The sequence below is a fragment of the Enhydra lutris genome, unplaced genomic scaffold (assembly GCF_002288905.1).
Source record: "Enhydra lutris kenyoni isolate GAN:26980312 unplaced genomic scaffold, ASM228890v2 scaffoldscaffold12, whole genome shotgun sequence".
Classification (NCBI taxonomy): Eukaryota; Metazoa; Chordata; class Mammalia; order Carnivora; family Mustelidae; genus Enhydra; species Enhydra lutris.
This window is the reverse complement of record NW_019154096.1, coordinates 37,799,472-37,821,281: the sequence shown is the minus strand read 5'-3', so window position 1 is coordinate 37,821,281 and position 21,810 is coordinate 37,799,472. Positions and strand designations below refer to the sequence as shown.

General features: G+C 54.9%; 1 protein-coding gene across 1 annotated transcript in view; it reads left to right on the top strand.

Moving 5' to 3' along the window:
* The window catches only part of LOC111145173 (glutamate ionotropic receptor delta type subunit 1), a 691,817-nt gene that overhangs the window by 2,399 nt on the left and 667,608 nt on the right, over positions 1-21,810 (top strand). The window lies entirely within an intron of this gene.

Genomic DNA, 21,810 nt, shown 5'->3' with positions numbered 1-21,810 from the left:
TCTGCCAGGCAGCGTGGAGACCCACGGAGTTGCGACGGGTTCGGCCGCCCGGAGCCCCCTGTGCGCCCCGGCAGCCGTGGTGCCACGCATGGTGCACGCGTCCTCTCCGACCCACCAAGCGGTGGCGCCGGGAGTGCTCTGCGCTTGGGAGTTGGAGCGGAGAGCTTGTGAGCACCGCGAGCTAGGCTCCTTGCCTAGCTCGCGGGGCGTGTCGCGGGCTGGAGCGGTTCTCTTTTAGCTGGGTGGGTGCCTGTGTGCGCCCCGCGCTGCCCGCGCAGGCTCAGGGCCGTCTTTGTTTCTCCAGTGTTTGTGGGTGGGCGTGTCTGCGTGCGGGGTACCTGCGTCGGTGCACCGCCGCTGACCTCGAAGGTCCGGGGCTGTCCTCATCCCCAAGCGAGAAGTGCCTGGCGCGCGAGCCCGCGGTCTTCCCTCTTCACAGCGCAACCCGATACGCCCGGCATTTTGCGCCCCGCGGCCAGTCAGTGCCTCGGCCCCGCGTGTCTGTGCCGTGCTCCTCCTCCCGGCTTGGAGGAGCTGGTTTCTCTCTCGCTGTCCCTGTCGCGGGCAGAGGCGCTGTCGCCTGAGCCGGAGGTGGGCGCTGTTTGACCAGGAAAGGAGAGGAGCTGGGCCAGTCCGGCTTCGGGGAATCCTACCTAGTCCGAGGCTGCGCCGGCCGCCGTCTCCGCCTCCGCTCCGGTCGGGTGGGTCTGACCCACCCGCGGGGGCAACAGGTGCGCAGCGCGGGTGTTCGCTGCAGCGGCAGCTTCTTTTCCCCCTTGTCTCTCTTCCTCTTCCGTGTCACCTGGCTCAAGGCTGGGTTCTGGAACCCGAGTTCCTCCCGCATACTGCCAGCCACCTTCCTGGTCAGGCTTAGGGCTCTTTCCACACTCCGGGCATCTGCCTAGCCCAGGTACCTTTTCCTCTCCTCTGCCTTGCTCCCCACATTCCTGAGTTGACTCAGAGGCCCTTGCCCCAGAGTGTGAGGGTAGGGGGCCCAGCTGGTGGCAGGGGATGCAGGGATTCCTCCCAGGAGGGACTGACAGGACAGTGGGTATTGGGAGGAAGTGGGCTGGTTCAGGGTTCCAGGCCAGCTCCCTTATCTCCCACCCCCATTCCCCTAACCACTGAGTGCAGAGCCCTTCTGCTGCCTTTGGGTTATATGCTGGCTGCTGGGCTCCTGGGTACCTGCAAGGGTAGGGTGGTTCAGTGAAGACTCTGCTCTGTGTCCAGAAGGTCAAAGCTTTTTCTGGGGAGAACTTTGTGCTAGAAGGAGGTCTTTGGGAGTCTCCTATTCTTGGATGCAGCAGAGGAGGGGAAGGCCCAACTGTGAGCTCTGAAGGCCCAAGGATGTCTTGGGATGGGAGTACAGACCTGGAGTTCTGAGTGTGTTTTTGGAGTAGCTGCTAGAGGTGTGAGGCTGGTGTTGCCTATCATGGGGTTTGCTGCTGCTAGCCTTGGCAGATTCCGTTGTCAGATATCCACTGAGGTATGGGGAATCCCTGTCCTTTGGTGTCTGAGTAGCCTACCAGCAGTCCCTGCCCCTACATGACCCACCCCAGAACTTCTTTTCTGTGTGCCTCCCCCACACCTCCTTGCAGGTGCTTGGTGTGGGCTCCAGCCATGGAGAGTGGGGCCCTCCTTAGGCAGGGGGGTGGGAATTAGGGGGGTGACACAGACTTATCCCCTTACATGTCACAATTTTTACAGTGCCTTCTGCTCTCTTGACACTGTTTCCATACATTTGGCTCTGTGGTCAGTCATTCTTTGTGCTTGGGAGTTGAGGACACAGGTGGACATATGCGTTTCTTGCTCTCAGGGGCTCACATCATGGTGGAGATCCTGCCTGTGTTTTCCACCTGCCGTTTCCTCTCTTCCACATCCCCTGTTGACATACCTTGTGTCCTTTGACTTCCCCTCTGCCATGTGGAGTACTCCATGCTCATTCATGATGCCCAATCCTGGCCACCACCCCCCCCCGCCCCCATCAGCAGGTCCCCAGGGAGTGAAGATAATGCTCTTGCCCAGGGTTACAGTCTCAGGCAGGTAACACGTCGGCCAACGGGGCAGCTGATCTCTGCAGGGCGTGGAGCGTGGGGTCTGGAGAGGTCAACGCTGTTAAAAGGAGCAGCTGCTACATAGCTTTAGATGATTTTTCCATTTGGGAATGAAAATCCTAATGTTATAGATGTGCCTTTTTTTTTTGAGAGGAGCCCCAAATCTGCACTTTAATGTAAAACCTGATTTCTAACTGTTGTCAACTAATCAAGCAATTTAAACAATACAGTACAAGCCAAACGAAACGCACCTGTGGGCCATTCAACCTTCAGGCCCCAGTGCACCTGTGTCCTGGAGACACAGGACTCCATCCAGGGGTCTTTTCTGGTTGACAGCTTGCTTTTCTGGGTCTCAGTTTCTCTATTTTTATGATTGGAAAAATGTCTCAGGCTCCAGGGATGGCAGGCTGACAGTCTCAGAGGGTGTGAGAGGGAGTGTGTGTACCCATCCAGAAGTAGGGAGTTGGATTCTGGTGACTGAGGGACATCTGATGCCATCCAGGTAGAAGGATCCTGACCAGGTGTTGCTGGGCTGCCTGCTGCTCAGAGTGTGTGTGCTGGTTAAGGCTGGTATGTGCTTTCAACTGATGAGCCTTGTGGGCAGAAATCCACATGATTATCCCGTGACCTTGCACGGCCCTTGGATATCTACAAGGGACAGTAGCAGCCAGCCCCTTCAGGGCCTCATGGAGAGCAGAGCAGTGCTCGGAGGCTCCTTCTCCCTAGCTTGGGGCTCAGCTGGGCAGATATTCAGCTCTCTGCATGTCCTTCCTTCTGTGCTCTGGGATGCTGTCCATCCTGTGGCATGGTCCTGCTTGGTGGGTATCTTCTCTCTCTCCTGGGCCTGGACAGTCATTGCAACTGGCCGTGGGTGGTAAGTTTGGGTGGGAAAGGAAAGGACTTCTTGGTGGAGAGCAGGTATGGATGGAGGACAAAGGCACACTGGGGTTCAGTCTCCATTGTGGACTAGACAAGCTCCCCATGGACCCCCAGTGGGTTTGGGATTGAGGTGATGCCGTTCCCACTTTGGTCCAAGTGGCAGGACCATACAGGGACAAAAGCTTGGTTGCTGGAGCCCAAGCAACCAGGTTCACATTCGTCTTGCCTCATGTGTAGTGTGGTTCCAGGGGGGCGTCTTGGCTCCGCTTTGAACTTCTGTTCACGTATCTGTTAAAAGGGACCAAACATAGTACCGGGCAAGTGGGGTTCTCATGAGGATTAAATGAGATGAGACATGTGTAAATTGTCTGCAGAAGTCCTGTGGTAGGTGTTCGGTAAACATGAATTCCCTCTTTGTCCCTTGACCCAACTGTGAATGCATCTCAGCTTCTCTTGAGGCTGGTGATATTTTCAGTGGCATCATTTCTTAACTGGTGAATTCCTTGAGAGCAGACTCTCACTGACCTTTTCATTTTCAGCATTTTGCTAAACTCAACCCCCACCCCATTATAAAAGAAACGCATCGCTATAGTGAGCATGAATCAATTAAAAGATGTAGAAAAGGAAAGGGCTATGCATGCTCATTATATAAAATATGGAAGGTACAGAAAAGCATCACGAGGCAGAAGAGAAATCGTTCAGAATTTCAGTTAGTTCCTTCTAGTCTTTTTTTCACTCACTGTATTTTGTATATTTTGTAAGTGCTGAGAGCTCCCATTCTGTTCAACTGGATAGCCTATTCTTTTCTTTCTTTTTTTTTCATTTAACACCTTACTGGCTTTTTCTGAAATTGTTGCAAAGTATGTGTAAACACTACTTTTAGCGGCTACATGTATTTTATGATATTCAAGACAATTTATTATTATTTTTTAAATGGAATCATTTATATGCTGAGATATGCTTAAGTGTCACTGAAGAGAATAAGAGACTCTGCTTCGATTCAATTTCTTCAGGATGATTCTGTACAAGTTCCCGACAAACCACCTTGGGAGACACTTGGTCAGTTGATTTAAAAGAATGGGTCGCGTTTAATAAAATGCATTTGATGAGGATTTAAACTTAGCAAGCGCCGACACATAAAGTGATATTTAAAATGTTGTGTCTTGGATTTAGTTGGCAAAGTCCATCTTAATAGTCAGTGACAATTTTCCTTCTGGGTACTAGGAGAAATACTAATTTGTCAAATAAAAAAATTTCATATTGTTCTAAAGTGTTTGCTGAAGGGGAAGATTATATAAAATGTGTAAATGCATAAAAGAACCAGCCGAACAGGAGTCTTCTCTGTTCACAGTGTTATCTTGTACTGTAAGTAAAAGACTTGGGATATTGGTTATACTGTAGACATATCTGTCATAGACTGGAAAGATAACAGTTTAGGGAAGAGGAAGGAAAAGAAACATATGTGAGGCAATATTCCTTTTAGTTACAATAAGCACAAAAGTGTTTTAGGAAAACAGGGTAAAAATTACCCAAGTATAGCTTGGTGTTTATAGACTAAAACAATGAGAGAGTAAAGTCAAATGAAAATAAAACACAGTGAGCTTGTTGGTGCCCATCTGACGGTCCCTCCTGGGGTCACCCTCATGCGCCTGCTGATATCTGAGCATTCTGCTAGAAGGTCTCCATTGGAGCTTTGATGCCTCTGGAATCTTCCTTGGCTTCCATTCAGAAGGATGTGGCCAGTGAGGCCGAATCTTTTTTTTTTTTTTTTTTTTGAGGCCGAATCTTTTATACCTGCTGGGAGATTCCCTTCTGTCCAGGAGGGGCTCTATTGGTTCTCCTGATGTGATGTTAGTGACACTGAAAAGATGCCTGTAGGCCCACGCCATCCTCCCCATCCACTCTGCTGTATTAATTTTCCCTGGGAGCTGAAAAAAATTTTGCCACAAATTTAGATGGTTGGAAACAGAGATTTATCATGTCACAATTCTGCAGGTCAGAAGCCTGATGCAGGTCTCCCTGGACTAAAATCCAGGTGTCAGCAGTGCCGATTCCTTCTGAAGGCTCTAGGAGAGGATCCATTCTCTTGCCTTTTCAGTTTCCAGGGGCTTCCTGCCCTCCGCAGCTCCTGGACCCTTTCCTCTGTCTTCTGCCAGGGTTGGTGGCTGGGGTCCCTCTCAGGGCGTCACCCCGATCTTGCCTCTGTCCTCCCATCTCCTTCTCCGCCTCTGACTCTTGTCCTTCTCTGCAGGACCATTGTAATTTCACTGGGCCCACCTGGATAATCCGGGATAACCTCTCTACCTTACAGTTAGCTGATGAGCAACCTTAATTCCCTCTGCAGCCTTAATCCTCCGAACACAAAGCCTGACATGGTCAAAGTTGCAGCGATTAGGACGCGGGCATCCTCGCGGGTGCATTGGCACACCTGTCAGTGCCTGTCGCTGCCAGCGCACGTTGTCCCTCTTCCCCATCTTGCTCACGGTGGTCTGCCCTCCTGTGGACTGGGTGGACTCGCCTCGTCTTTGCCAGACCCACTGGGGACACGTGGGACTTATGGCCGTGTGTCCACGTCTCCCAAGCTCACTCTGTGAGCCTGTGGGCCTCCGCAGACTTACCCGCGCTCTTCAGTGAGGCATCGGCGTCCTTCCCTGGGCCTGAAAACTGCTGGTGCCCGAGGAGGTTCCCAGAGGAATCGGCTTTCTGCAAAGCCAGACTGTAAGGCCCGTGCACCTGCCACCACCTGTACCTCCTTTTCTGTCTGGGCAGATTCTCCAGACCTTCCCCCCTCCTCGCATCATCTGCTGTGCCCACCTAGAGCCCCAGCGGGGACCTTAGCAGAGTCCGTCCTTCTCGGCTGTTGCATGGCACTCCTCCTGGCCCCATGGGGGCTGCTGCTCGCAAGGTTTCGTGCTGGAAGATGGCTGTGGCTGCAGGCGGGGATCACCCCTCCCTAGAAGGAGGCTGGGGGCAGGGAACCATCTAGTCCCCGCTCTGGATTGCTCACTAGCCTGTGAGCTGTAAATAAAGGAGTGGCTGCCCTCCTCCCTCAGCTGGGTTCCCAGGCTCCAGCGCTCTCCTTCATTCTGGGCTCACTCCTGCGTGTGCAAACATGTGCACGCGCACACACACATACACACTCGCTTTATAGACTGTACTCCTGCTGCACCCATGTCCGCATGTTTGGGGTTCTAGAGGCTTCCTTTTAGTATCCCTGCGGCCATGGCTTTACCCCCTCAGATTGGGAGGTTGGACTTAATGGGCAGTGAATAGATGGGCACTTCTCTCAGGTGTGTGGGTGGGAGGCACATGGGTCCTCGCGAGACACCTCTCCTCCTGCTGCCTCCAAGCTGCTGCCATTCCCTTTCCTGGTGACCTGGGAACTTTGACAACCTTCGTATCTGGAGCAGCATGTTGGGGCCATTTCTCCAGGTTTCCTGGGGAGGATAGCTAAGACCATCCCTGGCACCCAGAGCTGTATCTTATAAGGGCAGATAGATTCTTTCCACATTCTCGTAGTTGTGAGGTCGAAAATCCCCTTGCTTTGTTCCTTCTAGTAGCTGTCTTCCTTCTTTACCTGGCCGTTTTGCTACTAGAACATGCTGTCACCTAAAAACGTGGAACATTTAGTCTGTATTGCTTATTTTTAAACCACCTAGAGCCCAGTCTGATGCCTGGATGGGAGTCTTTTTTTAGACATGGCTACCCAGGTCCCTGCCTCCTGGTTTTGTTCTGTAGTTCCCTTGTATCAGCTAGGAAGGCTGGGTTATGCTGTAGTAACAAACAATCCCAACATTTCAGTGGCTTCACATCACAAAAATTTATCTCCTGCTCATGTTGCACGTCCATCATTGGTCACTATGGAGTTTGGCTCACAGTGGCCACTCAGCTTGAATATTGCCAGTTGCTGTGCCACATTGAAAGAGAGCTCTGGGGGTCTCAGTCTTGAGGGGACATGTGTCACTTCTGGCTACAGCTTATTGGCCAAAACCAGTCATGTGGTTCCAGCTAGTCTTAAGCGATCCAAGAAGCACAGTCCTACCATGTGCCCAAAGGAGGGACAACTAGAAATATTTGGTGAATGACAGAAATACTTATTCATGTCAAAACAGTCCTCCCATTTCCTCGCTGACTCCTTAAAGCAGCAACAAAGAAACAAAAAGCCCAGAACACTTTTGGATACTGGATCCTGGTTGGGCCAAAGCCGTGGCTCCCATTACCTCACCTCTGCCCACTCATTTACTTGTCCCTCTGTTCTGGAAAGCTCTGGGCTTTGTTGTGTATGGGGGAAGTCAGGAACCCTGGGTTCCCAGCCCCTACTGGACTCTGAAAAGAGAGCCAGTCTTGTGTCTACCAACCTTGTCCTCTGTGAGCTATGGATGGGATAGGCACAGCCTCAGAAGACTTGGGCTAACTGCTTCCTAACTGGTGAGGTGAAGATGGTCATTGCCGGGCCCACCCCAGGGAGCCCCTGCAGCTGGACTTCAGCAATCAGGGCTGCTCGTGGGTTCGGCAGCACTCCCCATGGTGCTGTTCCTCTCACAGAATCCCCCTGCCTCAGTCCCAGGCCCCCTTCACCCTGTCTTCCCCCACGGCAGCGGCTCTCTCTTGCTACAGCTTTGGGCTAGGGCAGAGACTCATCGCTGGCATTGGCTAACCTGTGACAGCCCCTTTCTCTGGGATCTGGCCTTTCTGACAGGCATGGGACCCAGGAAGGCAGCTGAGTCTGTGCCCAGTATCCCATCAGCTGGGTTCTCTAAAGCCCTTCCTTCCAACCTGTGCACACTCAGTTTTCTGGCCAGTGGCCATGGGTTGGGAAGAGAAAGACCCATGATTCTCCCTTCTGGGCCTGAAGCACAGGCAGGGTAGCTGGGTGGTGATTAGATGGCCCGTTTCTATTTGTTTCTGGGTCCATGCTGTGGGTGAGCCAGGCTCCCAGCGGGTGAAGCCAGGCACTGCCCACTGGGTCCCCAGGGTGGTCCTCAGCCCAGGCTGCACCCCCTCCTGCAGCCAGACCCTGGCCAGTGATGTTTCCTGCACACCAGTCCTTCGCTGGCCGCAGGCTGTGGCAGCCAGATGCACTGCCTCTGAGCCTGTTTCTGGCCAGTGCTCAGCCTGGCCCTCCTCCTCCTCCACACAGGAATGGATGTGCTGCCCAGAAGCCAAGGTGGGGGCAGAAGGAGTGTTGTGCTTTCACTCATGGACTGAGGCGCTTGTCCCCGCTCTGCGGTTTGATGCCGGGCAGGTTACTTCAGTGTCCTCAACTGGCAGATGGGAATGACAACAGAGAAGACAGCTTGAGGGTCGGTTGAGGAAACGCCCAAGCAGAGAGGTAGGAATGGTGGTTCTGTTGGCAACCTGAATGGTTCCAAGGGGCTCTTGGCTCCCTTCCACTTCCTGCAGCTCTTGGGGTTCAGTCTGGCCTTTCTGGATGTCCCAGAAGGGCAGGGAAATAGATTGGTATTGACCACACGGCCCCTGTGGAGGCTAGCTGGAGCCATCTATGTTGGCCGGAGCTTGGGGACCTTGCGGACTGTCGTCACACGGGATTGTATCTAGCTGTAGCCTCACTGTTCCGAGCGCACAGAGCAGCCAGAATCCAGCCTGCCTGGCCCAGCCTGCTTGCTCTGTGTGGGTGGAAAGGGGTCAGGCAGGTCCAGGTTCAAACCCCAGCTCTGTGACTGATCAGCTGTGTGGTCTTGAAAGGTCACTTGTCCTCTCTGAGCCTCCGTTTCAACATCTGTGAAGTGGGGCTTCTTTGGCATTGTGTTGCTAGGTCTAGAGAGGTGATGTGTGCCTGGCAGGAAGGAGGCTTTCGGCCAGCCGTGGCCCGTGGGGTGCCCAGCAGAGGTGTGCTCAGCCTTGTGCTGGGGTTAAGTGTGTGGGGGGTGCACACTGGATACTCAGTAGGAGTTTGTTTTCCTTGTGTACTGGCCACCATTTGTTCTGTCCTCCTGGACCCCTGCCAAGGGTACATGGCACCCCTTGGTTTCTGGGCCTACCTGGGTGCTACCAACCCCCCTGTCAGGGCAGAGACGTGGGCCTTGCTGGCTGGACATCATCCCTGTTCCCGCCGTGGCTGAAGCTTCTGGCTTAGCCAGTCCGTTTGCTGACCCCACATGGCCCAAGCCCCTGCAGGCCTGGTCTGGGCCTGGTCTGGCCTGCCAGGCTGTCTCCTTCCCATGAGCTCTTCCTGCTCAGTCTTGAGGCCTTGCCTCACCTGTGCTCCTGGGCTGGGGCAAAAGGCTTTCTTCTGTCCTTTCGTTTGAGGGCCCAGAAGCACGGCGAGAGAGGGAGGGCCATTTTCTAGGCCCTGATCTGGGCTCCCTGGTTTGTCTTGGCAGTGTCCATTTAGGGGCTGGTGCCAGGAGCTGAGGTGACCCTGACTTAGCTAAGAGCTAGGTTCTGCCGCCTTCCTTGTCGTGGCTGCGACATCAAATGCTGCTGCTTCTCAGTCCCCGTTGGCTCCCAGCGCACCTGCCCTCACTTGCCTCTCCCCAGGGCTCTTGTGGTCCAAACAACCCCGTGGGCCACCCCTGCGGCCTGTAGGCTGCCAGCCTGAGGGTACGTCTCTCTCTGTCACTGAGCTCCCAGCTGGAGCCTCAGCTCAGGGCTGGCTCGGGGCTTCTCCTGTGTGCCTGATGAAGGCTCCCAAGGGCTGGTCCTTGGCACTGCGTGGCTCACAGCACCGAGCTGCGGCTGCATAGGGAGCCTCCAGCCAGTGTTCCTCCAGGGACAGGCAGGCCCAGAGGCCATGCTTTGGGTGGAAGGCAGTGCCGATGAGGTCCTCGGGCATCGCATGGGATCTAGGCAGAGCCCTCTGGCCCTGTGTATGCACGTGCGTGTGCAAGGGGTGTGTGTGTGTATGCAAGTGTGTGTGCATGTGTGGGTGAGTGCGAACACATACACATGTGTATATGCAGATGTGTGCATGTGTGTGTGTGCAGGTATGTGTGCTTGTAAGGATGTGTGCACAAGTGAGTGTGTGAGCATGTGGTGTGTGTGTGTGTGTGTGTGTGTGTGTTGCAGACCCCACGCTGCCTGGGCATGATCTGTGGAGAGAGCCAGTGGCTCCAGCTGCTGCCTGGAGCCTCTCTAGTCCCAGCCGTCTTTGACCCCCTCCTGGATTTCCTGCAGGTCTTGATTTAGATGCGGCATCCCTGGGGGGTGCTCCTAGAGCCCTGAGGAGGCAGGCCCTGCCACATGCCCCCACTGTCCTGTGTTTGGGGCTGTCTCCTGGAGATGCTGGGCTGTGGGGAGGGACTTGGTTTCTTTCGTACCCTGTTATAACCTCAGCTTTAAGACAGGGACATTCATGGGGAATGTTCAACAAATATTATTTCCCCCTCCCTCCTGGGGATGTTCCTGGACGCAGATATGGGGTCCTGTCCCTGGGCCCCTTGGAGATCACTTCTGTGGATAGACATTGTGGCTGTGGCCACTTGACTTGGCTAAGGTCAGGAGGAGGCTGTGGGTAGCAGCCCGTGCCCTTCCCCATCTTTGGCATCCATTGTGGCACCGTGGCACTGTATCAGAGGTGTGAGGGTGGAAGCCAGCCCACCTGCATAGCCCAGGGAGTGGCCCTCCTGGGGTCCTAGCCAAGTGGGTCAGCAGATAGCACAGGGTTCTAGTATCCAGAGCTGGTGGGGGGGGGGCACATAAAGCCAAGGCCAGGGAAGGTCTGGAGGTGCTGCGAACTGCCTGGACCCCCCAGCCCCCGCCAGCCCCAAGATTCATCTACTGAAACCCTTCCCCCCAGTGTGATGGTATTTGGAAGTAGAGTTTTTGGGATGTGATTAGGTTGAGATGAGGTCTTGAGGGTGGGGCCTCATGGTGTGATCAGGTCTAAGAAGAAACCAGAGAACTTGCTCTCTTTCCCTCTCTTCCACGTGAGGATAAAGCAAGAAGGCGGCCATCTAAAAGCCAGAAAGAGAGCTCTGTTACCAAGAGCTGAATCTGCCAGCACCTCGGACTTCCCAGCCTCCAGAGTGCTAGAAATCGATGTCTGCTGTTTGAGCTGCCCAGTCTGTGGGACTTTGTTAGGGCAGCCCAAGCGGACAGCCCAAGGACTGGCCCAATTCCCGTCCCTCCTGGGGCCTCAGGGCCACGTATGTCAGATGACGTCTGTACTTCTGAAGCCCCCGATTCTGATCTGGGACTGTCCTTTGTGCTGAGCTGAGGCTTTCTGCACCCCGCGGTCCTTGAAGGGTTGAAAGACAGCCACTGCTCCCCTCCCCCCAACCCCAAGACGTCCGGCTGCACATCCTAGAGCCTGGTGATTTCCCACCTGCTTCTCTTTCAGACATACCCACTTATCACTGTCCCTCTTATCACATGGCGTCCCTGAGGTGCCTCCACAGAGGTTGCCACCTTCAGTGCTCCTCCCTGCAAAATGGGGACAATGTCACTTCCCGTCACAGGCTGTCTTAAGGACCAAGTGAAATAACTACCATTGAGAACTTAGCTGTGCCTGGCTCTGCACAGGTGCTCAGCAAACAGGAGCCATTGGCACTGTCCTCACGCTGTCTGCCCTGCACAGAGGGAGAGGGACGGTCGCTGTTTGCTCCGGAGGCTCTGTTGGTATGAATGGATGTGAGTGGATGGAGGCCGTCAGCACTGCTTCCTGCCAGGGCTTTGGGTGAACCTTTGGTTCCCCAGCCCTGGGGCTTTTGCCCAGGAAAGGATGACACATCAGAGACCCCCACCTGGAGCACTTAGCTATTGATCCCAGCGCGCCACTTTCAACCGACTCAAGTCCAGTTTGCTCAGAGCCTTGTGAGTTTCACTCGTGTTTCCCAAGGATTCGCTCTCCCTCCCAGCCCAGGCCAGCTTGTAGGGGGGCCCTGCTGCCTTCATCCACCTCAGAAACACTCAGTAGTGGCTCCCCATTCTGCTCCGTCACTTGACCCTGGGTCACTGACCAGCACCCCTGCGACACAGGGTCTCGTCAGGCAGGATCACTAACACAGCACTAGCCAGCTGCCTTTCTGCACCTGGCGCACTCACAGGCACTGTGTCAGCCTATGCATTCATTCTCCTGTGCAGACTTCATGGAATCACAGCGTGCTGGAGCCTGCCGGGGCCTGGGGCCTTCGGTGTCTCCTCCCTTCACTAGAGAAGCCTCGAGGGTTTCTGGGTTGTGCGGGGGAAGGAATGTGGCAGGCTTGGCAGCGTTCGTTCTCCTCCAGGTGCCTGGTGATGGCCTGATAAGAAGCAGGGGTACCTGGCGATGCCTGCTGTCTGTGCCCTGGGCTGGATGTGCATCATTCACCATCATCATCAGGACAACCCAGGCAGCAATGGGAATTATATAAGGAGTGAAGCTAAGCAGGGGTTGCTTAGGAAATGTGAAGGCTTGGTATCTCAGCCAGCCATCTCCGATTCCTCACCTAGCCTCCGGTATGCACATAGCCCTGCCTTTATCCCCAGTCTGTGGATTCTCTCCACCTCAAAGGCTATCTCGGCCTGGATCCCTGCAGTCACTTGCTCACTGCTCCCTCCTCTGTCCTCCCCTGTAGGCTGCTGTCCATGTGGCAGCCAGAGTTATTTGAAAAAAAAAAAAAAATCAATCCACTCACCTTCTCTGGCTGAAACCCTTCCACGGCTCCCTGCTGTACTTGGAACCCTTGCCGGAGATGCAAGCCCCTGAGTACCCTGACAAGAGCTGACCTCAGCTGCTTCATCTCTGCACTCTTCTTGGCCTATCTGCTTTAGCTATGTTGGCTTTCTGTCTCCCTAACAGGTTAAGCACTCCTACCCCAGGGCCTTTGCACATGTTTGTTTCTATCATCTGGAAGGCTCTTTGAATGACAGCCTCGTTCTGTGCCTTTAGCTATGCCTCAGATCTCACCTCCTTGGAGAGGCTCCCTTTGGCTCCGAGTAGGGCCATGATGATTACCTATCAAAGCTTTCTTCTTTGCATGTCCCTCCCCCCCTGCATTTATGTTAATGTATTTCAGAGCATCATCAGGTCTATGAGGGCAAGGAAGTGTCTGTCTTGTTCACTGCTGAGGTCCCAGAGCCAAGCCTGGTGCGTGGCTGGTCATGGGTGCTCCATACAAGTCCTGAATGGGTGATGGGATGGACAGACACATGGGACCTCTGCTGTCTGAGACCCTCACAAGCTCACAGTCCTTCCTTCACTCTTGAGACCACTGAGGGTCCTGTGGATGTGGGGCCCTGAGACGTGTTGTGTTTACGGCAGCCCCTAAGGCCTACTTGTGCTGCCCCTTCCCTCATGGTCAGCTTCTGGATTCGAAGATCTTCCCTGACAGCATAGTCTCCCCTAGCCATGGGCACTTTCATGGGGTGTTCGGAGGCCCAGTGCAAAGGGTACAGTCACAATGAGGGGGTTTCTCATGCTTGCCACCTAGAGTGGGAGAGAGTTTGGGAGGCCCTGTCTTGGGAAGGCATTTTCCCACTGAGCTGCTCTGGCAGGGACTCAGGGCTATGGCCTCCCCACCCATTCTATGGGACCAAAGTGTGCTTGTGGGGCTGGGAGAGGGTGGGGAGGGTGAGGAGAGGGGAGAGAAAGAGGGAGAAGGGCTACACCCGGGAAGCAGAAGCTCTCCCTGGGCTCTAGGTGCTGGCCCTAGGGGGCTCTGTTGCCCAATGGCTCTCAGGGTGTGGGGAGTGAGCCAGAACCTGGGTCTTCATTTCTGTCTCCCACCTACGGATCCTCTGGTGGGCTGGAGAGCCCATTCACTCTGGCCTCAGTCTCCACATGTGAGAAATGCAGACGACGATATTGTCCTAACCACTGCCTGTTCCAGGCTCAGGCAAGAGAAGGGGCTGTGGGAGGGAGGAGGAACTGTAGGTCTGGGGCCTGGGGTGTGGGGTTGCAGCAGCTCTGAGCTTGGCGGGGAGGGGCAGTGCCGACCCCCTTGGTGGGTACTCCAGGAACTGGTAAGCAGGCTGCATTTGCAAGGACGCAGCTGCCACCGCTGCCACACTGGCCTCTGAGGAAGCAGGAGCCAGAACCCTCCTGGTGAGCAGGAGCCCGAGGGGCTTTGAAGATCTGTTGTTAATGATCAAAACCTCATCAGGAGAAGCCCGAACAAGTGTTGCTCAGGGGGGTCTGACTGTGTCAGGCTACTTAGCTCCTGCCAAGAAAATTAACTTCATTAAAAGGCGGGCAGCGGGTTTGTGATGAGTATCAGCACCCACTGATCCAGCCTGGGGAGCGCTCCAGGGGAGATGCAGCTAGATGGGGACCAAGTGCCTGCCAGGCCCTGTCCTTGCCTCTGGGACACTGCACATGCGCACAGACGTTCAGTGAGCATGCCAGCCCAGGTACCCGCACCCAGCAGGTGGGCCCCTGCCCAGCGGTCCCCTCAGAGCCCCCCAGGGCACCTTCCTGGTGCTCATGTCTGGCCAGGCCCCCGGCCCCCTTGCCTGCGGGATAATGTCTGTGCTCAGCATTCGGGTCCTTGTGCTCTAGCCTCTGCTGGGGGTCCAGCCTTGTCCCTGCTGCACATCCCGGTGCCCTCACTGGGCCAGCGGAGAGGGCGTGGCTCTCCTGACTCTGCAGCCACCTGCCTTCCCCTGTGCCTCCGTCTCCCCATCCGCTCGCAGTCTCAGCTTGGGAGGTTCTTTAGGAAACCTTCCTTGGCTGCTCTGCTCCTTCAGCCGGGGCCCCCTGTCTGCTGCCGCCTGTCCACGCCTCCCAGCGTGTCCTGCCTGTGAGCTTTGCCTCTCAGGATTCCCAGGCGCGTGCACAGCTGGAGCAGGTGTTTGTGGAGCTACTCTCTGACCATCCCCGGGCACTTACACGTGTGGGCCTGCAGACGCACACCGGAGTGTGTACGTGTGTGTCCTGCTGAGCTCACAGACACACACCTGCAGACCGGCTGAGTCCCCGGTGCATTCAGGGAGCATCTCCCCAAGGAGCCTCTCCCTGGGGGAGCCTGTCGGGGGGCCTTCTGGAGGTGTGCTCTGAGGATCCTGCTGGGACTGTGGCAAGGTAGCTAAGCCACGGGGCCCTGGGCTCTGCGGAGAGTTTCTGCCTCTCGTGGCCTGGGAGGAAGTTGTCCCGAAGCATTTGTGGGAATTCTAAGCTGGACCATCTGAAAAACTACACCCTAACCTGCTATCAGGGAAACCTGTTGAGGGTCTGAAATCACTCTCTGTATTAGTCACGTTAATCATGCGGGTGTCAGAAACCACTCTACTGGCCAAAGCAAGACGGGCTACTTATCAGGCCACGTAGGACACAGGCCAGAGGTTGTGTAACTTCAGTCATGGCTGGCTCCAGGGGCTCCAGTGGTATCCCTGGGACTCTGCTTCCATCTCTGTATCCTGGCCCCTCCTCTCCCCAGGGCAGGCTCCCTTCCCAGGCAGCCCCATGCACTCAGTGTCCCTGGGCTGCTGCAGGCTGATGTCCCGTCAGCCTAGCCCCACCGTCACTCCCCGTGGGAAGAGGGGTTTGCTCAACAAGTCTCACGAGGGTCCTAGGGTTGCCACTCATTGGACTGGCATGGGGGTAGGCTCCTCTGGGATTCAGTCCTCTGCAGAAGAGTGGGAAGCCTTGATAGGCCAGGCCTGGGGCTGCCTCAACCCCTGGGGGAAGAGTGAAAGGGGTTGAGCAGACGTGGTAGTGTCACCTGGAGAGGAGAAAGGATGCTGGGCCCACAGTAGCATGCCCTCACATTTTGTCTTTGCTGCCCTGAGAGGCTTCCTGCCCACAGGGCACTTGAGATTGGACTGGAAGGCCTGGAGCCACACAGTGGACACCAAGAGATCCCAAACCATGCTGATTGGAAACCTCTCTTTGGGGGAGGTGGGGTTTTGAGAGGAAGAAGCCAGAGTCTGAGCTCTGTGGCATGTCCACGGGTAGATGGGGAAGGAGAGGAGGCTGGTGGCTGAGCAGTCCAGGAAGGTTTCCCGAGGGAGGGGCTCTTGTGCTAGCCTGGGGGCCAGGGGCCTTTGAGAGTGGATGGCGGGTGTTTTGGACACGCAGGACAGAGTGATCTGTGCGTGGGTTTTGGGCAGTGATGAAAGAGTGGGGGCCAACCTGGTGGGGTCAGGGCTGGGGAATGGGAAGGTAGGAGGGGGGAGTCTGAGACCTGAGCCTCCTTATCCCCAGTGTCCTGAGGATCCCTCTGGGCATGGTGTGACCTGGCCCTCCCTTGGCACCCCCAAGTCTTGACAGGAGGCAGAGCCTTATTCCCAGGAGGTGGAGCTCGCTGCTCCCTGTGCTCCTGCAGCTCCTGGGGTGACCTTGGACCTCTCCCTTCCACTGGGTGTGATGTGAACACCCTTTATATGGGGGGGGGCAGGGTACTAGGTCTTGGCCTTACACATGTAATCCCCACTTTTTATGTAGCCACAAGCCATGCCTTTGGCCTTAAACTCAACCTTGCCTACCCGTCTAGTCTTTTCTATCTCCACACCAATTGTGACCTGGGGTTTTTGCTCCCTTTTATAAATGGCCCATTTGCGGCCAGCCCTGAGAGCTCCCTCTAAGGGAGGGAAGGAGCCCTGGGCTGGCAGCCACATATCTGGCCTTGCCCCATGCCCCGGAATGGCTCTGCTTATGCTTCTGCCCAGTGAGGGCATTGACCCTGGAGTCTGGGTCACCACAGCAGAACTGGGAGTTGTGGGGAGGGCGGGGGGCTGCCTTACTGGCAAGGCCTCCTGCAGTCTCCTGCCCCCTCTGAATGACTAATTGAATAAAACTCTTCCACACACCATGAGGCAGAGCTCCGGCCCTGCCTAATCTCGTTAAGAGGTCCCCTGACAGTCTCTTTAGGCGGCTGGATGCTGGATGCGTGGAGAGGTTTATCTCTGCCACAGGGTGGTCAGGCCCCTGGAGGCTGGGCCTGGAATCAGGCCCTCGCCCCGCTGCCCTCCACATACAGGTCCAGGCAGAGGTGAGGCCGCGCAGCTCTGTCAGCCCCTGCCAGTCCCTACTTAATCGGTTACAGTTTGTTGGACTTAATTACTTTAAAATTATTAACTTCAGCTGGAGAAAGCAGGTGGTGGGGGTCGAGGAAGAAATATGAGCCTCCTTATGAGGTGTGAGGTGGGCCAGCCCCACCAAGACCATTCTCTGGGAGAGCTCGGGCAGGCCGTGTCCGGCCATGAAGGCCCCGCACTCCACACTGCCCATCCTGCCTGTGGCAGCCACAGAGCTGGGGTGGCGGGGACAGACATGTGGGTTTGGAACGTGATCTGTGGGACAAGAGAATGAAGCCAGCCCAGGGAGGCACCGATGTGGAGCCAAACCTAGCCTGGGCTTGGGAGCAACCATGGGAGACTTTCTGAAGAGGTGACTCCTGAGCCAAGTCTTAAGTAGGGAGTGGGGGTTTGAAGAGAGGGAGGCAGGCATTCCAGGGGGTGGAAGAGCTTGAGCAAAGGCTCAGAAGTGTGAAAGGGTGGGATCAGGGAGCTGATAGGGCATAAGTGGAGAAGGAGGATCCTGAGAGCCTGGCAAGGTTTACAGGGGTCTTAGAGCTTCCTCTCTGTGGTCCTGGCAGAAGTGGGCCAGGCTCTGGGGGTCGAGCTTGTGGGGCAGGCAGGGGGTGTAGGCTGTAGACACGGGGGCCCAGAGTCATATATTTAGATCTAGGCCTTGAGCCATGAGGGGAGCGATCCATGAGGATGGGGAGCACAAGGGAATTGTCAGTTCCCTCTACTCCCTGCCCTTGTAGGCCTCTGTGCTCTGGTCCCAGGGGCTGAGGATGGGGGCTTGTCCTTGAGGATCCCAGATATGAAGTGAGCCATTGTTAGAGATTACAGGGTTTCTGCATAGCGTGGCCCTTCCGTATAGCCTGGCTCCTGTTTTCTGTGCCCACAATTGCCTGGTCACCCATGGAGTGGAGTGGGACGTGGGGGGAGGAGGGGCAGGTTGCTAGGCTCTTCCAGGAATGCCACGTGGCTCCTGGCCCAGAGCCCCAAATTCCTGCTGGAAGGTGAGGTAGTCCCAGGCTTCTCTGCTCCTGTCACTCCAAGCTGGGCCTTTCTTGGTGACATCTACTGTTGATGACAAGAGTACCTGCATTTCGCAGATGTCAAAGCCTGAGGCAGCCCAGCCCAAGACCAAACCGGAGCCTGAGATAAAGGCATCTGTGCAGCAGTGTGCTGTGGAATGTGATCAAAAGGGACGGAAAGTGTGAACCAGGGAAGGAGGGAGAGCTAGTCTGAGCTAGTCACTGCCTGGGCAACCGAGCCTCCTCCCCATTGGGACCATCCAAGAAGCCATGTAGACTAGCTCTTGGATTGTCCCCCAGTGAAGGGACAGGGGAGTGTTTACCCACAAGCCACGCCCCCCCCCCCCCCAGTGGTTGCGGCGGGGCGGGTACAGCTGCTTGGCTGGGTGGGCTCTGTGGGCGCCTCAGGTGGTGCCGGTGGGGGGCCTGGTGCAGGGAGGTGAAGTGCTGCCCCATCACACCTGTCTGCAGCCAGTCACCACAGCAACAGTCTAGAGGTGGGCTAAGGGGATGTGACCTGGGCCACAGAAGTTGTCTAGATACTCCAATTCTGCAGACTTCTTAGAATGACCTGATGGTGAGATTTCAGGCCTCAGGTTAGGGACTTGCTGAAATCATATCCCGCAATTGTACTTTGGTCCCAAAAGGGGCTGGTGTAGGAGGATTCGGTGCCCTGATCTCTCCCCAGTGCTTGATGGCATCACTAGACACGGACAGCCCAGCACCTGGCTCTGGTTTGTCCCTGTTCCTCCCCCCGCCTCTGGCTTAGCATGGGGCACATGAAGGCCCCTGGCCTATTCTGAATGACCGAGTTGGAGGGAGAGGGGAAGGATAATGGGAAGTTTCAGAATGGCCTTGGACACTAGACAGTAACCCAGTTGGGCTTGAATTCCTCCTGTGTTTCTTGTTGGCTTGTGATCCATGGCACTTTCCCTTAGGTTTCTTAGCTTCTGGCTCCCCATATTTAAAGTGGCAATACTCGGGGCACCTGTGTGGCTCAGTGGGTTGAGCCTCTGCCTTCGGCTCGGGTCATGATCCCAGGGTCCTGGGATCGAGCCCCGCATCAGGCTCTCTGCTCAGCGGGGAGCCTGCTTCATCCTCTCTCTCTCTGCCTGCCTCTCTGCCTACTTGTGATCTTTGTCTGTCAAATAAATAAATAAAATCTTAAAAAAAAAATAAAGTGGCGATACTCACCATCTACATTGAAGGATTGTTTATGAAGTCCAGAGGAATGGTATAGAAAGAGGACGTCCACACAGGAGATGCCCATTCCTTTCTTGCTTCCATGTCTACCAAGGGTTGACCCTGTGCTTGCTACTGTGCTAGGGATGTGTAAGCACAGCAGACCGGAGTCCCCACCCTCTAGAATCTCAGACAAGTGTCCGCACCCAGAGTCCACTCCCAGAGATCCTGATTCCCCAAGCCTGAGAAGGGCCCGGGCCCCAGTATTCTCTAAGAGCTTCCTGGATGGCGCTTCCCTGCAGCCAGAACCAGCCAGTCAACACCAGCCCTTAATCATGGACGTGCCGAGGGCTGGCAGAGCCGCCTGAATGCTTTCCTGGCTCATAGTAGGTGAGTTAATGGGGTGCTCACCACCACTCATTTCCTTCGTCATAGATGTGGGCATGTTCCCCCTGGTCCCTTGGTTTCCCCTCCTCAGAGTTCAGAAGAGAGAGGACGAGAACCAGGCATCACTAAACACTGGGACTGGGGTCTCCAGAAAGGACCCACCCTCACATTGACTGTCTCCATGATGGTCTCCTTCCCTAACCCCGGGTGCCTTAGCCACCAGATGCTATGTGCCCCCCGGCCGAGCGAGCTCTGAACTGAGGAGGGCTTATGCCGTCTGTGAGGAATATTTCTCTGCAAGGAATATTTCAGCTCATCTTATCAGTAATGTGAAGCAGTAGAGCGGTGGTATGTGCATGTTCTAATTCATAATTTTACAGTAATTTAAAAAAAAAACCTCAAGATACTGGTTTTCTTTCCATTAATGAGATGGTGGCAGACAGTAAAGCCCACTGTCTTTTTATTTTTTGTTTTATTTTTTTTAAAGATTTTATTTATTTATTTGACAGAAATCACAAGTAAGCAGAGAGGCAGGCAGAGAGAGAGGAGGAAGCAGGCTCCCTGCTGAGCAGAAAGCCCGATGTGGGGCTCGAACCCAGGACCTGGGATCATGACCTGAGCTGAAGGCAGCGGCTTAACCCACTGAGCCACCCAGGCGCCCCCCACTGTCTTTTTATAATCGGATTTAAATTGTTTTTAATTATACAGCCCATATTCTCCCAGTAACATACCATCTCTGTGAGTTAATGGGCTTTGAAATCTCTTTGTTCCATACACTGTAGATACAGATTTTTTTGTTAAATGATTTACTTTATATATAGAAATTCAGAGAATGAGTATTGGGAGGTTCTGTCACCTTAGAAGAAGGTGCATAAGTGTCTGCAGAGAACCCAGCCCAAATCCTGGATGGAATTCAGGGCACCTCCCTATGACCGGAACAAGGTTTTAAGAGCACAAATGATGTATGGAGCTATCAGTGTTGCTGTGACCACAGCAGAGAGAACATTCTGATAAATTTCTCGGTTGACCCTTCAGTGAAGACTTTAGAAAGAAAACGTACATTTATTCATTCATTCATTTCCTGAGTTCCTTCTGTGGGCTTGGCCCTGGATCTGGGGATATACAACAAGAAAGGCCATGATCTTTATTCTTAAACGGCTGGCACTTTTCAGAGAAACAAACATTCCGTGTATGACTCTCAAATAAGACTTCTCCAGTGGTCAGTGCTTCCTTGGATCAGGGTGCCCGCAGGACTGCCAGCACTCAGGGCTTGCTCCCTGCTGATGCTAAAGTTGGAGGAGGGTGCCTGCTCTGAGGTCTGACTTAGGCCGCCCCTGGCAAGCAGGTGAGCTAGGATGCCTAGGGCTTCCTGGAGAACATCTCCTGTTCTCCAGACTCAGGATGTCCCTCAGCCTTGTCCTCCCTACTCTGTCCGGGGGGCCTGACCCTGTCTGGGGACTCCCGTGGGTAGGTACTGGGGCCCAGGCTTGGCTCAGCCGGCTTCTTAACTGGGTGAAGCTGCTCCAGTCACACTAATCAGGTTGGCAGAAAAGACGCTTGGTTCTGATGGCCATCGGCTGGGGACCCAGTGGGATGTTTTGTGTGTGTGTGTGTGTGTGTGTGTGTGTGTGTGTGTATGTGCGCACATTGTGAGGAGTGGGGTTCAGCCTCCTTGGTTATCATGACTGGGATCAGTATCTGGGATCAGCTGGAAGTGCTGTGTGTCTTGTGTGTGTTGCTGCCCTCTCTGTTCCTGATGCTGGCTGTGGCAATTTGCTCAGTGGTGCCTCTCCCGAAATCTCAGGGGGGGTATGCCTTCCAGTGTGAGGGCAGTGAGAACCCCTCCTTCTCCAGACCTCCCTTCTTGTCCTGTCTCCTGGAATACATGGGCACTGCATTTGGGGCCCCCTTGGCGAAAGGTCTTTTAGTGGTATGGGGAAAAGGCCACAATCTCCCCATGGGTTCAGGAGTAAGCAGGGGTGGGCAAGCCTGGGTAGGTCCATCTGCCTCTCACCCACAGCCCCTCCATTGGAAAAGCACAGAGCAGCTCCTCTCTCTAAGCCCCACAGCCTGGAACCGCAAACTCAGCACCTCCTTCTGTCCCATGATAGATCTTCTAGAATTGACACCCTTGACACTTTTGCTAGACTCAGAAACCCTAGCATGGCATCCCGAATTAAAAATTACCATGGCAAAACCCCAGGGTCCAGACCTCTCTATCAGCTCAGAATAAGAACTGCAGATATAGCCGTCTAGCCTGGAGACCCAGTTGGGAAGCCACCCAGCCCCGATGCTTCAGGCTAAAGTATCTTGTTACAGAATCCTAGGACCATGCTTTTGAAGTCAGCCCTGTCCCAGAAGCTCAGCCCAGCTCCCCA